The following is a 12102-nucleotide window of genomic DNA, read 5'->3' on the forward strand; positions in this document are numbered from 1 at the left end:
TATAATTGTGGAAAATTGCTCTGAAATACCAACAGTTGAATATTTAAGAGGTTTATCTTATAATTTTCAGTATTAATTAATCGCTAATTTTAATTTAAATAATTAATTTTTAACCATGATTTTTTCCATGTTTTTTTTTACAATAATATTTTTATAAGGATCATACTAATAACTACTAACACCATATTATTAAACAATTATTATACATTTTGTACACAATATATTTAATGTAAATAAAAAAAATTACATGAATAAACATTTTTAAAAAATCAGTTTAAAAGATATTTTAACCAAAGACATTTTTGTCATAAGATATTTTCACAAAAGATATTTTGACCGAAGATATTATGACATGGAACCGTATACAATAGCGGTGAACAAACAAGCTATACTGTCAAAATAAGTTTTTAAAATTTGAAGGTTAGCTGGTAGCAACTAAACATTACTTATAGTCCTACAATATATTTATAAATAAATTATGATTTATGATTGTATATTACATTATAAAAAACTATATTAAAATTAATAAAAAAATGTTTAAAGGTAGGTACTTTAAAATATAATATTAAGTCAAAATAGATAATTGAAGTTTTTTTTCAATTAACAGATTAACTTACGCAGTTGGGTATACAAAAAACGATGGTGCAGTTAGAATTTGGCAGTGTGAATTGATTTTGAAGTTATAATACGGCCTAATGAAGTTCACTATTTTGGGATTTTTACGAATTCATCGTCACTCTAGCTTATCGCGCCTATAAGGAATATTGATTTTTGTTTAAAAAACATATACTTTGTCAAATTAAGAACGACGGTGAGATCAGAATTTGTAAATCGAACTTAATTTTAGATTCTGAGCGGAGCGAGGAAGCTATTGGTTTTACAATGGTGTTTATTTTTTTTATTTTCTTATTTTTTTTTTTTTTATATCCTGTATACAAAATGTCTACCAGAAGGAGTGTTTCGATTTCAATATATAATACCTTATCTTTTAGAAAATTGGATCAAGATGGTATTTTAGAAAGGTCATTTTTCGATTTTCTCAATAGTTATTTAATGCCACGGGAAAAACCACCGAAAAATTACGAAAAAAACGCTAAAAATAAGGTTTTAATTTCTAACACTTTGTTTATTACCATAGAAACGAATAAAAAATTATGATATTATAATATTAATTCAACTTACATGATAAAATAAATAATAACAATAAAAAATATCCGTCTGCACTCAGAATCGTTTTTCTTATTCAATGATATTATATCATCGAATTTAAGTCTAATACAATCTATTATACAATTACCCACTTGTAATCTAGTATCTACTGTACAGCAGAGTGACATCACTTACCTGCTTTTGTTTAAAGATAAGTTATAGCCTAATGAAGTTCCCGAATCTGTAATTCTTACGCATGCGTTCATATACAACACGCTATTTGAGGGTGATTTTAATTGTTTTTATGCTATACTAAGATATTATAACTATTTTTGTAATTATTTTCTGGTGGAGAACAGGACAGGTCGTTTCTATCAGAAAAGATGCTGATCTCGAAAATTGGAATATTTTTGCTACCAAAATGTTGATGACCGACAAAAAAAAAAAATAATAAAAACACACATCATTGTAAAATCAATACATTCCTTCACTCCGCTCAAAATTTAAAAACTGTGATCACAACTCCAATGAAGGAAAAAAAAATTGCAAAATGTTCAAGTTACCCCCCTCAAATCGGTTCCAATACTTAAAAAAAAAGCATAAGATAAAAATTTCAGATAAATTGATAAAGTTTAACACGAGCCACAAAAGCTCTAAAAATTTAAAAATAGAAATTTTTCGAAACCGTTAGTTTTTTTAATACCTATAATTAATCATAACTCTAGAAATAATAATTTTACAAAAAAAATTGTACATATGTTAATTATACATTATTATTATTACAACAGTTTCATATTCATATCTTTTTTTAAATATTCAATTTAAAATTATTTGAATTAAAAATAAAAATAAATTGTTATAATTGTTTGTCACAGTAGGTAATAAACAAAATGTGTTATATATACCATATAATGTGATTCAATTAATATAAACCTATATACACTGTACCTACTATATAATATAATTCGTAGATAATACTACACGTTGTATTCTACGATACAAGAAATTATTATAGACTCATTATATGTGGGTATTAAGGTACTTTGTAGTTTGTACAATATCGTATATTATACCTTGGACTCATTGTACACGTTATCAGATTTAATAATTTGTCAATATTCAGATAGTAATTTGTTATTTTTCTATAGCTTTCAGTTGACATACAACAACAGCCGATGTTGTACGTATAGCTTTCACAGTTTAGTTTAATATTTGTAATAGTTCGTACGATATAATTAGACGTTTTATTTTTAAAATGGTTACCAGAAGAAGTTTATGTGAATCAAAATATATTTTTTTAATTGGATATAGTTTAAGTCAAATTGTTGGCAGTAAATTTCCCTCAAATAAACAAGTTTTTTCGGTATTATTTTTTAATATGCGGGAAGTTAAGCTAAATTCACATCATAGTGCTACTTAAGTAATCCAAGAAACGATGATTTTTTGGCAGAAGGCACGCATACCTACGAGAACTGAACAAAAATGTGTAAAAAAGTTGGAAGATTTATACCAAGAATGGAGAAATTTGCAGAAGTTAGAACATAGGAAAAGTGAAATACAAATGCATAAAAATGCACAGTTTATTTCGAAGCTAGATGATTTATTCGATATTCCGCATGCAGACACTTTAGATTTAATTTCTATCGAGGAAGACAGAGCTTTTTTAGTTGCTCAAAGACAAAAAGGGTGAATTGGATCGTTGCTTGGAATCGATAAAAATTAGTGTTTGAAAGACAAAAATGCAGAAGAGCAGATGCAAGCGGAAAATAAAAGAAATTATTGAGCTCACCAAGAATTAGCAACTTTATGTAAGTATATTAAGACCAATTATTACATTTTTATAAGTCAGTTTTGATATGTAATAATGATAACTTATTTTAGCCGAAACTGTTCAATTACAGTCGTCCAGTAGCACTGACGAATATGACGATACAGATAGTGAAGCAATTATATTTGAAAATGTTGCCGGTCCGTCAACCAAACATTTCAAATCAAGCAGAAGATTTGAAGCATCCGTCTCCGAAATGCTTGCAATCGTACTGGATAAATGCAAAATAATTGTAAATAAAATATAAAAATAAAATAAATGTTCACCACATCTATACGACTATACGTTGTTTGCTGTAAGTTGGCCCTATTTTTTTTTTAAATCAAACTCAAAAGCAATTATTAATCTGTTGAATATCCAAACTAGTACAGTTTTAACAAAAAAAAATAATACGTGTTTAGAAATAACAAAAGAATCAGAAATAAAATGTTTTTTTACAAAATGTATTATTTTTATATCGGAATTTTTGGCTATTATTATTAATTATTAATTATATTTTATTTTATATTTATTTATTTTTAATTTTTATTGTTTTAAGTACCTATTTCAGTGGATCAAACATATACATTTATAATCTATTATATATCTATTTATGAAAATAAAAAAATGTTTACCCAAATATTTTATATTTTATTAAAAAAAAAAATAATAATAATATTGTATTACCTAATAATAACATTTTTAAAAAAAATGGGGGGAAATGTCTGCCTCAAAAATATATCGGTGGGAGGGGGAAATGTCCTACTAGACGAAAACAGTCGGGGGGGGGGGGGATATCCATTTACCCGTAACAACGTGACGGCTGCAGATAATATTATATTTTCGTCATCGAGTCATACAATTTATTAATAAACTGTATTAATTTTATTTAATTTTATTCATGTCAAACCAAAATCAAAATTGTAGAAATTGGTAGGCACCTAAAATGGATTGTGTAATTAAGCCAAAGAACTATAATAATAATTATAATACATGTTCCAAAAGGTAACAATACAAATTATATTAATATTATTAATAGTTATCATAACTTATCAAATGTGTACCAACAATTTAATTTTAGCCAAAATAAAAAAAATGGTAGTTAAATAGGTGGGTAAGTGGATGTCACTCTGCTGTACAGTAGGTTACAAGTGGGTCACTGTATAATGGATAGTATTAAATTTGAATTCAATGATATAATATCACTGTATAAGAAAAACGATTTTGAGCGGAGACGGTTTGTCAGTCTAGGTATTAGACATACCTATTATAGGTATACTTATCTATAGTATTAAAAAATAATTGACCTATAATAGCTATTAATAATAAATTCCAAATTAATCATATCACAATATCCATCAGGTAACGCGTTATACATCAACAACTAACCATGCTACTATCGTAGATATATAATAGTATACTTTAGAAGTTTCAAGTAAGTACCCACAAATAATATTATACAATCACAACTAAATAACTAAAATAGTTATTCCAGGTTTTTTAATATGTAATTTCGTCCAAATTTGAACTTAAAATTACTATAAAAATAAACTGTGCTTATGTATTTCTTAGAATTTTTGGCAACAGAATTAAATATTTACGTGGAATGTTGTTTTAAATTTTCAATCCTTAGATATAAAAGTTGAACATTTTATAAATTTTTAACTACAAAATAATTATTCAATTTTAAATTTGATAAATTTTGTTAACATTTTAACTTCAAATGCTTATAAAAAAAATGTGCCTATGTATTTTTAATATTTTTCAACTGCTATTGTAACAGGAGCCTTTTGTAATTTTTACACTTTTTGGCCCAATAGATAAAACTTTATTGATATTAATTTTACAGAAAAAAAAATAAAAAAATTGAAAACTTACAATGTCCGTAAACAGCTCAAAAAGAGTCAAATTATTTTCAAAATTTCATCGTATATATAAAATGCTAATATAAACATTCAGTGAAATTTTCAAGTTTCTACAGTCATTCGTTTTTCAATTACAACAAAATAAGGAAATCGTTACGTAAGAAATCGAGTGAATATCAAATGTTGTAAAAATATAAATTTCAAACGCTCATAAAAATTTAATTTGAGTTTCTTATAGACAGTTTTTTTTGATAAAGGTAGATTATCCTATAAGGAATCTTGTATTACATTTTAAAATCTTAGTTCTAAAAAGAAAAATTTTTACGAATTATAAACTCAACATAATTAGGTAATTTTCGTGATTTTTCCATATTTTGTCAATTTTTGAACTTTAAATGCTAATAAAAAAAAACTGTGACTAAGGATTTTTAATATTTTTCAAATTTCATTGTAACAGTATAGTAGGAGCCTTGTATTAAATTTTCAAGTATTTTTATTCAACAAATAAAGTTTTATTGACATTCATAGAAAAAAAAACTAATTAAATTGGAAACTGAAATTGTCCGTAAACAGATCAAAACAAATCAAATAATTTTGAAAAATTTATCATGTATAGAAAATGGAAATTTAAACAACCAGTGAAAATTTCATGTATCTACAGTCATTCGTTTTAAAGTTACACCAAAAACCAAAATCAATTTTCTCGAAAACAGATTTTGCGTAAAAATTCCCGTTTTTCCTTAATTTTCTTTTGTTTTTCACGGCGCTTTTGAAAACTATATGAAATTTCAAATTTTGACCTCCCGAATGCACAGTCTGTTTCAAGTTTTTTTATGTTTGTTTAAATACCCTGTTTTATGATTTATTAATTTTTTATTATATTTAATCTACAGTGCCCAAATCTAATTGAGCACTATATACAATGCCTGGGCAATGTTAACTTATTCCAACTTTGCCGTTGAAAATCGGGTATTGTGCACAGTAGCCGGTCATTGTGCACAATGCCCGACTTCCTACTTTGCCCGTAACATTTATATAGTGAAAAAAATGTCAACACTTACGATCTAATATAATAATATTATGAACTACAGTGGTCGCCGCTTATTGTGTTCACTGGTTATAAGAATCAGCCGTTTTTAGTGATCAAAAATGTCAGGAACGGAACAAACAGCCGTCTTCAGTGCATTTTTCGCCGCGTAGGTACTGTGATCAGGTTTTCGGTTATAGTGATCAGAAATAATCATGTCAGAAATACTAAATTTATAATAAAATTACCTATTTTTATGTACACAAAGGAGGAAAAACGATTACGAACGGCCGTCCTAATCTCATCTAATACATTGTGACCCACGTAATGAGTGTACTTCATATATCGTAATATCGTATATGTTTGAATTTAACCTTAAATGAGTTGCTGGATAAGGACTTACCAGTTTTTCAAGTAATGAATGACGACGAACATAGGCGCAAATAGGGGGGGGGGGCTTTAGGGCCAAAAATGTCCATAGCCTTCCCAAACATTTCCTACATTTTGTTTTAAGCTTATTCAATATTATTAAAGTAAGGCCCCATTAGCCTTATTAGCCCTATTAGCCCCTCCAAATCTCAAACGCTATTTGCGCCTTTGATGACGAAATATAATTTGATATTTTACACAGTCGTTTTAATGTTTTGTACAAAATAAAATATGTATTTAAAGTTATTTTTTCGATATTTTTTGAGTCGCCGCTTATAGTGATTTCCGGTTAAAGTGATCAAAATACTCTCGGCCGGATGTGATCATTATAAGCGGCGACCACTGTACTATATATTAATATACGAGCCAGATTTATGAAAACCAGACTTAGAACTTTTTTTCTTATATAGGTTTACTTATTAACTATATTAATTTGAATATAATTTATAGCTAATAGATAGCCCAGATAGGTGTGTATTATCGAGATTATAATATTGTTAATTTATAAGCACAGAATTGAAAAAATAATATTTTTGCTATTGAAATCTAAATTTACTAAAAAAAGTATTCGAAAAATATTTGGAATACTTCACAAAAAGTATTCCAAATAATTCGGGAATATTATAATCATAGAGTATTCGAATATGTATTTGAAATACTTTTAAAAAGTATTTTACCCGAGTCCGATGAAACCAAAGTGTTCAAACGGCGATCAATATCACGATGACAATGTGCGATGATGGATACTGAAATTATTTTTTTCGTTCCGAATGTGAATGGCTGGAATAAAAATATATACTGCAGGATGAGGTGACCGTTCAGCACCGCGAATAATACGTTGTAACTTGTAGGTAGTGTTAAACTATATATGACTCGTTATAATACACACAGTTCTCACTCTCAGGTCTACCGTTCAAACCGAATAAAGATGATAATATAATAATAATTACGACATTGACATTAAAGGCAAATGCCAGTCGGCAGTCAAATGACGCATGAATCCATGACGATATGTACATATTATAATTACAATAATGATATCCGTAACGCAAAAAGTCGATTGTATAGAGAAGACTGCTATAGATATAATTATAATACGTATAATAATAATTAGGTATAGATTATTAGGTTAAAAAAAAAATTAAATAACATTAAACTAAACAGAAATAATGGGTATTTTTTTTCAAATATCGTATCGCAAATTGATCGTTCAAAAAAAATCACATCATTATGTTTTATTGTGTACGGCAGGGGTCGAAGTGAGGGTTCCCCGGGGGGCTCAGTCAAATAAAAAAAGAAGATTTTCAAGAAGAAAAATTTGATACGTATCGATATGGAATAGTCACGTACCGGCTCGTATCGAAGACTGAGTCCGATACGGGTCCGATACGTATCGCTTGTATATTGCACATGTAACTTCTTGAACGCTCTTGAACTCAAATTTCTTCCTTGAAAATCTTGAAATATTGATAACTAGGGTTCGGATTTAAAGGCAATATAATCAGTAAAAAAAGCATTTAAAATGTCAAAAAGGCAAAAAAAAAGCATTTAATTTATATAAAAAAGCAATAACAAAAAAAATGTAATTGTTTAACTAATGTGTATTAAAAAAAAGTGAGTGGTGTCATGGGACACCCGGTAGAAATGAAGTTTCTTTTCCAACAATTATTATAGATTACAAATACATTTTAGTGGAACCATTAGAAAAAAGTAAATATCAATGAGTAAATGTCTTTAAGTATTTAATGAAATTTATAGAAATTTTAAAAATGAATAAAAATAATTATTATTAGGTACTATTATATTAATCATATTCAATAATCGAAATTACAGGCCTGTGATAACTGAAATATGATATGTATGTTTGTGATGTAATTTTTCCCAAATATATTGAAAATACTGCATCAATTATAGTGGTGTCATTACTCGTTGTAGATTTTGCTGAATTGTTTATCAAATGTAAATTGAATGTGTCAATAAAGAAATTCGTAAATGTCTCCGATTTCTTATTATTAAAATTGTTGTTAAGGTCGCCACCAAATTGTTATAATTTATAAATTATAATAATTATAAATGCCCAATATGCAGACCTAATTAGGCTGTTTCAAATTCTCGCGTTATACCGTTTTCTATTACCTAGTCTATACCAAACACGACGCACAAAAAAATGTATTTACGGCAAAGGCACTTTGCAGGGATATAATAGGTATGCAACAATCAGAGTATTCTACGAAAACAATTTCATGAGATAAAAATGTTTACGCGTCATGCAAGGAGGTTATAATAATATGTATACATGATGTAACCAAAAGTTTATGTTATGTAAGGACCGTGGTATAGATTTCAGTGTATGGTCGTGCAGAGATATCCAGCACTTATGGGGATTTCCTCTTAATCGCCCGGCACTTTTAAGGATTTCCACTTTACATCTACTTATATAATATACTCATTACTTATATATTTTATTAATTATAATAATTATAAATGCATAATATACGTAGTGTATAGTGATATAATATTATCAATATACGCAAAAAATGTATAAATTATAATCAATTTGCCGCGGACCGTCACTACAACTTACCGTTCCCGTTTTTTTTTTTTTTTTTTCCATCCTACCACTTTCCAATCGATCTAATAATGCGATAATAATTCAGAAAACTGATCTGAATTGGTTATATTATAAATTATATCTCAAATAGACATTATAATTTATAATTTCTATTTGAGATCGGTCAGTCTACATTTTACGATTTCTACTTTAAATTCCGAATAAATCGGAACGTTTGAAAATTCCGAAATTTCAAAATATTCAGGCTGGTGGAGTGAAAATGGGAAAAGTGGACTCATACCAATCCACAAGTAGACATAATAAGGAATTAAAATCTCTTTTAAAAAGTATTATCGCATTACTAGATTATTCAGTATGATGGACTAAAAATTGGATGTTTGACTGAAATATAGTAATAAAAACTTACAATTTTTATTATACTGACTACTAGTGTAAAAAAATAATAGTTTTGTTGTACATTATATATTTCTATAACTTCATTATACAAAATAGATATTTGTAAATATGAATTTTATTATACTGACTAGTGACTACCAGTGTACCTTGCAAGGTACAACCTTATAACTTTTTACCAGATTATCCAATCCTCACAAAACTTGGTACTCGCTATCTAAGAAGTGTATTTATAGTATTAGTGAAAAAAATTTTTTTTTTAAATTATAACTTAATGTGCTCGTGAAAGGGTTAATATATTATTATAAATCATAATATTTAGTCAGGAACGTTTTTTCCCGGCTGGCCCCGCATCGTGCCATAAAAAACTTCGTTTCAAAAAAAATCACCATCATGCAGCCTTCCCCTGACCAAGCATGTGGCATTTTACCACATAGTATGCTCCTGCAAACCACCACTCCGAAACCAAACCGCCTTCGACTGCGGACAGTGTCCACCGCGTTCGACGTATGAGGGCTCGGTGTTAATCTCTCAACACTGAAGGACCCCCTCACATCCCGAAGCACCATTATCGCTTCCCGTTAAGTAAAGCACATCAATGGTAGGATGCTCAGACGAAGTTTCATCGGCGACTTGCCTCAGCTGTTGGTACTCCCGCCAGAGGCGTCACCAGATGGCTAAGCCCAGTGACCGACCCGCTCTTCACGAGGTCGCGGTCAGAACCTCTCAACGGCCTAGTCTCCGAAGTTTTCGGTGCGTCCGCGCCACAGGCGCCGGCCCCGACTGGCCTATTCCGTTTTAGTCACCTCGTACGACAAGCAGGGAATACTGATGCGGAATTCTGCACCGCGGCCCCCGCAACAGGGCCATACATTTAATGCATTGTGTTAGTAGGCATGCGTGTGTACAAATATTATAATTTAATGAATATAATTTTTAATTAATTTTTATAAAATAAGTTATCGTGATTTATATTGCATACCTACTATATAGATAACATATCATATGTCCAGTGTTCGGATTAGATAAGTATTTTTTTTATCTAGATAAAGATAAAGATAATTCAACTCAAATGTATCTAGATAGATATAATAGATAACTTAACTCATATTTATCTAGATAAAGAAAAAGATAAATACTTTTTTATCTAGATAAAAAAAATATACAATTTTTTTTTAATGTGTTTTAAATTTAGGTATATTTTAGTTGGACACTAAGAACATAATAATAATAATAATGGTATAAATAAAAACAATTACATTATTTATAAACCATAAACTTGGTTTGAGAATCATTTCATAATCCAAATGATTAGTTAAGATGTAGTGAGTGCTTGAATTTCGTCTCAGGTAATCATGTAAGATACAGCTAGCCATAACTACCGCATCTACGTGTTTGATATCAATATTTATTGGTTGCAAAAATATTCAAAACCGTGATGCCAAAATTCCAAATGCATTTTCAACCACTCTCCGGGCCCGAGACAATCTATAATTAAATATATGTTCATCGTGAGCTGAACAATGTGTGGAACATGGCTTTATTAAATTCTCCATTAGAGGAAAGGCCGCATCCCCAAGAAAGACATATGGTAGTTTGTAATCAACTTGTAGGGGACATCGATGAGATGGTATTTGTAACTCGTTATTTTCTAATTTTCTGAAAAAATCTGTATCTCTAAGAATACCTCCATCCCAGTGTTTGAAAAGAACGTCGTTCATGAACGCACGTTCACGTTCATTTTTAGTGAACGATACGTGAACGTCACTCGTTTTATTAAAATAGAACGTGAACGTGAACGACGTTTATATTTTTAACGAACTTGATCGATTTTTAAGACGTTCAATTTATTTACCCTTTAATAAATATATTTATAAAATATATTAATTAATTATATTATATATAAGTCTGAATAGTATTTTTATTTTTGGCTTGAGTTGTATATGTTAAAAGGCTTTTATATTAAAGGCTCGGTCAAACAGAAAGCGGGCTGCCCGCGAGGACACTGTAAAATAATACAAAGACACCGCTTGCGCGCCGCGGTCCGCGTACCCATAAACCATGACGGACGAAAAGTCCGGGTACAAAAAGTCCGGATTCATTTTTTGATTGCCGGACAAAAAGTCACCCTCTGTTTGACTGAGCCTTTACAGCAGATAAATGATTCATAAAAAAAATGTATAAAAAATAAATGAACGACCCAATGAACGCGTTAATTTTTTGAAAGAACGTGAACGTGAACGAGTTCATTTTTTTAGTGAACGTTCCGAACACTGCTCCGTCCGATACTCTGCCATTAGTGCCACTATTTACAAAAATGAATTCATAGTTTTTGTTTACTATCCCGAATAAAACAACACTAAATGTTCCTTTGTAATTGAAGTAGTAGGACCCACTATTTGGTGACTTTGAAATTACAATGTGTATGCCATCCATAGCTCCTAAATAATTATCAAAGTTCCATTGATTTTTGAAGTCACTAGCTATTTGCTGCCATTCTACTTCACTTTTAGGCATCTAGGGAAAAAAAAAACTTTTAATTATAAAATATTTGGTCTAGGTACGCATAGTACATGACATTATTTGAATTAGCTAAGTATAAAACTTTAAAATAATTTTTAAATCACTGAACAAAGATATCATTTATGACTTATGATTATATAATTTTCTTAAACTGAAAAGATATAGGTTTGTTACCTATATTAGGTATTTATTTTTAATATTATACTAATAGGTATATTCATGTCAAACCAAAATCAAAATTGTAGAAATTGGTAGGCACCTAAAATGGATTGTGTAATTAAGCCAAAGAACTATAATAATAATTATAATATATGTTCCAAAAGGTAACAATACAAAT

The sequence above is a fragment of the Acyrthosiphon pisum genome, chromosome A2, assembly GCF_005508785.2.
Source record: "Acyrthosiphon pisum isolate AL4f chromosome A2, pea_aphid_22Mar2018_4r6ur, whole genome shotgun sequence".
In the NCBI taxonomy this organism is placed as follows: domain Eukaryota; kingdom Metazoa; phylum Arthropoda; class Insecta; order Hemiptera; family Aphididae; genus Acyrthosiphon; species Acyrthosiphon pisum.